The sequence below is a fragment of the Anabrus simplex genome, chromosome 1, assembly GCF_040414725.1.
Source record: "Anabrus simplex isolate iqAnaSimp1 chromosome 1, ASM4041472v1, whole genome shotgun sequence".
Classification (NCBI taxonomy): Eukaryota; Metazoa; Arthropoda; class Insecta; order Orthoptera; family Tettigoniidae; genus Anabrus; species Anabrus simplex.
In genome coordinates, this window is record NC_090265.1 from 898,413,143 (window position 1) to 898,419,142 (window position 6,000).

Genomic DNA, 6,000 nt, shown 5'->3' on the forward strand with positions numbered 1-6,000 from the left:
TGAAAGTATGACAATTAACACATAGCTTGGAATGAACTCCACCAGTTGGTTCAAAGTTCTCTGCGAAACGTAAAGAGTTTCACCTTGTTTTCTTGACACTGCATAAGCCCAAAAGCCCATATCTAACAGTGACATTGATAGATAGCTACGATATATTAGTTACCAATTAAGACTGTATGTCGAAAAACTTCCTTACAAAGAAAAATAATTATGAAGTAAATCAACACTTTTTTAAAATTAAAATAAATTTCAGTCATAATATAATATAGAAATTAGGGAGCCGATCAGTCAAATCTGGAAGTCATGTATGGCAGTTCTCCCTTATGCTATGCAAGAAGACAAATCAAAGAATATATTTTCCCACAGTTTACAGCCAACTTCAGTGCAAACTTTGGTGCCAAATTTTGGGTTAACACATTTTATGTCAGGCCATGGAAATTTCAGATCATATTTTTGAACATTTTAAAATTATCTTGACAGGTGACTGTTCCTGCTTTTGTGGGTCTACTCAAACAGTTGATCATCTATTATTGGATTGTCCTGTGTTTACAAGAGCAAGATTTGATTTAGACTCGCATTTGAACTGTTGTAATATTCAGCTTTCACAATCGCTGTACCATATTTTCATACAGAAATGCTGTTACAAACATTTCCTAATTTTCATTCATCGCATCTTTCGTAAACTGGTTCTGTAAATCACCATCATTATGTTTAACTTATAACCCTAAAATACTTGTAAAATAGGGTTCATTTTTATTGGATATTAGTAATAATAAATAATATAGATCTAGTGGTAATAAAAAAAATTCAAATTGTGGACCCCAACAAAATGGACATTTTATCTATGAATATAAAAAAATTGACATATCATTGTACTCTATTACAGATTCATTTAAAATTTATACAGAACATTATAATACCTAAATTATGTGTGTTGTTACCGAGACATAAAAGTGGGGTTTTTTTTTTAATTTAAACATAATTCCTTTTTGCGGGCCTATTCATTTGTGAACATAGCATCAGTGGATAAAGTACCAAAAAAACTTTTATAAAGTTATGGACTTCAAATTAGTGGACACAAAGAACTGGACATTCAAATTGTGGACCCCAACAAAATGGACATTTTATCTATGAATATAAAAAAATTGACATATCATCTGTGTACCGTTAACTGTATCATACTTCAGCTGCAAGTCTTAACATCTTTCTAACCATGTACTTTTCTTTTGCACATAAAAACTTTATTTTAATTATGCTTAATTCTTCTCTATATTTATAGCTGGGCCGAGTGGCTCAGGTGGTTAAGTACTGGCTTTCTGAACCCAAGTTGGCAGGTTCAATACTGGCTCAGTCATATAGTATTTGAAGGTACGCAGATACGTCATCCTCGTGTCTGTAGATTTACCAGCACGTTAAAGAACTCCTGCGGAACAAACTTTGGGCAGTACAGCGTGTCCAGAAACCATAAAAGTAGTTAATGGGATGTAAAACCAATAAGATTCATTTTTAAAAACCTGTATTTATACCAGTTCTTACTCTTCCATTGTCTCCTTAATAATCCATTAGATCTAAAATTCTGTCAATCATCCACTTTCAAACCTTTTCCCTTTTACTTAGTACCATTTTGCTCTGTTGACTTATGAGTAGCTTGCTTTGTATTCAAACAGGAGTTAATGTCTAGATCCAATACTTAGTCTTGCAATATTTGAAATACCTCATTTAAACTTTGTATAATGACCCTCTGTTCTTAACTATGTGACCCTTTTCCATAATAATATCTTGTTAGTACTTCTTCAGACAAGCCGTGAAGATCATTACCGTGGGATTATGGGTATGCTTTAATAGATTTGAACCAGATTTTAATCTTTTTGTTTAGTAAGATGAAATCCACTTGATTTCCAGAAATGTTATATTCATCATCCTGATGAGATTTCCAGGTAAGCAATCTTCTGGGAAACAATTTTTGAACATGTGAAACTATACTCACACTGTATGATAATGATGTTCCTATGTCTTTATTAATTTGAACAGTTCTTGAATCTTTCCATAAAATTAATCACCTATATCAGCTGTTGCCTTATTAATTTGAAGGATGTTAATATTCCTCCCACTATATCATGATAAAAATATGTATTACATGTACTGTGACATTTTCTGTAATGGAGAGCCAATCATTTATATTAATTAGCCATGATGATTGGAAAAGTAAACATCAATGCTTTCCCCCTTTTCTTCTGCCTGTAAAGTCAGTTGCCCCAAACCTGGAGAACCACTGCTGTTTCTTCTGTTAGGTTCAATCATACATCCTAGTGGGACTCTAGGCTGCAGCCATTGGTCCTCCTGCTTTCTCAGGTTGCTTGACTCAGCATTAAGTTGTTGAATAGTGTACTCCATTATCAGAGCAGAATTGCTATTAGTTTGACTGAAAATAAGCAAATGTGATAGATTTAGAAAGATTTCTAATTTCAGATTGTGTATGGAAGTCTGTATGGAACTTTTCATAATTTTTTACACTTAATCATTCTATCAGATGTGGTAAATATCATGAATAGGTTCCAGGAAAATGCCCTATATTAACATTGCCACAGAAAATACTAAACTCTTACTCATGTTCTATGTGCACATCCATATGAGGAGAAACTGCAAATTCACCAACACCATTTCATACAATGCATGCTAGCTAATTCGATGAGAGATCATGGTAACACACTCTGTCAAGAAGTTTCCCATCAGGCAACAAACACAATCATATCCATTTCAGAACCTCATATTTTTTCATGCTCTGTATTTTGAAATCCTTGAATCTCATTTCTTAACTTTGTCTTGCATTGTAATAGATTTATTACTATCAGGCTAGAAAAATTATCTTGTAAATATATTGTTAAAACTTATAAATATTTATGTAATACAACTCAATTATTGCATTGCTTAATTACCAGTTGAAGAGGACTCTTGTTATGTAAGAGAAATGTGTCTGTTAGATTCGGGAAAAGAGCAGATAATGTGAAGGAATATGATTATTTGAACAAAACTCAAAACATATTTTTGATATGTTTGATTTCAGCCTGGATGGTGAATACACCATCATCAATAATTTTCTGAAAGACATTTATATCATAAGTGAACATATGAAAATAGTTTGATTGTGTATTTAGTATCAACTAGCAGAGGACGTGAGGAAATCAATAATTCGCTCTGTCAGTGATAGAAAAGGTCATCTTGAAATCTGTTGCGACTAATACAGCTATTGCATCCTCTAAGCGATGGACACCATGAGTTACTACTATGAAGGTGTGGATTTAGTCAAAACTGCAAGTGTTTAATTCATTTAAAGGTATTGAAGAATCAAAGTCCATGTTGTCCGAAAAATGTGCAGCCATCTAATGCATTAATACTTCTCTCATCAAGTAGAGGAGGAGTGGAAACAGTGAGACACAAAAATTGAGAATCAAATTAGGCCTACAAAGTATTTGCAGAGTGGTACTGTCATTTATTTTATAGTATCTTCTTTCATTTTAAAAAATGTAAAAGGAAAGTGACTCACTGTACCCATGAATTTCTAATAGTGAGACAGTGTCTGAAATCCTAACAAACATCATACAAAGCAAAATTGATCTAGCATGAAAGATTGTTGTTTTGTCTTGCTGTGTGTTATAGGGTTAGACAGTAACATTTTTTTTTTCATCAATGAAAGAAATGTCGAGCTAGAGGATTCACAAATATGTTCTCTAGTATCAAACTTTTCCTGAGAAACATAACTTCACACTCAGGTGACTCTTCTATAATGTAAGGATTTTTCCTACAAAATATATTCTCTTTTTTGTTTCAAACTCTACTAAAACAAAGATTGTTTTTGTTTATTTTCATTTGGAGTTCATTCCTTTCTGACATATCTGTCGCAATCGTTCTTCCTTTAGGCCTCTGATGATTTTTTTTTTTTTTTTTTTTTTTTTTTTAGCTTTTGAGAATCCCCATATATCCTCTGGAGACAGATAAGGCTTAGGTGTAGGTCTTTCTTGTGATTGTGAAGAACTGGTCACTGTAGATAGTACTTTTCTTTTAATCTGTGATGGATGTCCCACATCAGTTTCAGGTGGAGGGACCTCGTTTGGTGCCATATGTGTTGCCAGGTTATCATTTAAAAGCCTATCAGTAACAGAGGATGGGAGAAAATCATCCTCATTGAACACATGGTATTCAAATGGAAATAATGCCTGTATTATTAAATTCAGCAATAGTATTGACTGGAGTCACTCCTCAGGGATATGCTATTCCCACACAATGACCGACATTATAAATTTAAAATGTCTCGCCGAAATGAGACAATATTCATGTATCTGTAGCAGCGACATAAAATATATGAAAAGGTTTCATAATGCTGACATCAAGAGGCTGCAGTCATCAGAATCATTATCCCATTTTTCTTTCACAGTTCTATGGCCTTGTCTGAGAGGTGGCTCTCATGATTATCCGTTGGTAACAAAGATGAATTTGCTTCTTTTCTCCCCTAGTTGCTTTACGTTGCACCGACACAGGTCTTATGGCGACGTTGGGACAGGGAAGGTCTAGGAGTGGGAAGAAAGCAGCCGTGGCCTTAATTAAGGTACAGCCCCAGCATTTGCCTGGTGTGAAAATGGGAAACCACAGAAAACCATTTTCAGGGCTGCCGACAGTGGGGTTCGAACCTACTGTCTCCCGAATACTGAATACTGGCCGCACTGCAGCCATCGAGCTGGCAGAGAATTTGATGAAGTACTGAAAGACCTTCAAAAAATGTTCTGAGTTCATCCATCCTCCTTTAGCGGCAAGACCTAATGTGCCTGCAGGTACACCTGATGTAATATGCTCTTTGAAATTCACACGTGGAAATATCATTACAGGGGGTATTTATAACACAACATGTCATGGACCATTGTTGTTCCATTTTCATCTAGATTTAAAATATGTGATACCTCAGCAAAGTTCGGATGATGTTTAATAACTTCTTCCAGTTTATCGAAGAAGGTTGACACATTGAACTTATTATTATGTCATATGCTCTTTGAAATTCACATGTAGAAATATCATTACAGGGGGTGCGCTGCTAACAAGAGCATTTATGATACAACATGTCATAACCAATGTTCTGCACTGGTAGCTTTGCTGACTTGTTTCATACCCTTTAAGGCCAAAATCTTCTGCAACCTCTAGATCAGGTATGCTCAGCTTAATTTGCAGGCGGACCGAATGGCAGACTCTTAAACGAACTGCGGGCCACATTATTCTCTAACACTTTCCCCCGACCTTCCTTAACACAGAAATAAACCCACACACAGGTGTTCGTAAGAACGTTAGTTCACACTATAGTAATCCACCATTAAACTCCCAAAGCACTTTCCGGGTGTAAACTGGCCATTTCTTGTGGATGTCCCAGTATAACTGTACCTATATAATCCCCCGTGGAATGCAGCAGGTCTTTCACTCTCCGGGGAAGTCTGCAGCTGTAATTCCAAGAAACGAAGGATGAAGTCTAATCCTTACCTAATTTTAAGGTGGGAATAATTATGCAACTTAGAACTTTCCTACTGCCCAGTGAAAGAAACATCACATCAAGAAGAAAACTATGAATAATTCAGAGATTTTTCTTACGGTTTATCTCCTTTCTCCATAAATTACAACAAAGTTCTTACTAACCATGTTTTCCGGTATATACGAAAAACAAACTGAAACTTGTGCACACCATTAGAACTCAACCATGAGGCCACATACAATGCCTTCGCAGGTCGTACATTGGGCACCCCTGCTCTAGATCATTGTTGTTCCAGTTTCATCTAGATTGAAAATGTGTAATCTGTCAGCAAAATTTGGATGAAGTTTGATAACTTCTTCTAGTTTATCAAAGAAGGTTGACACATTAAATTTTTTTAAACCTGTAGCTCAGTTTGTTTTTCGTATATATTGGAAAACATGGTTAGTAAGAACTTTATTGTAATTTCTGTCAAAAACCTTTCATCCAGTCAG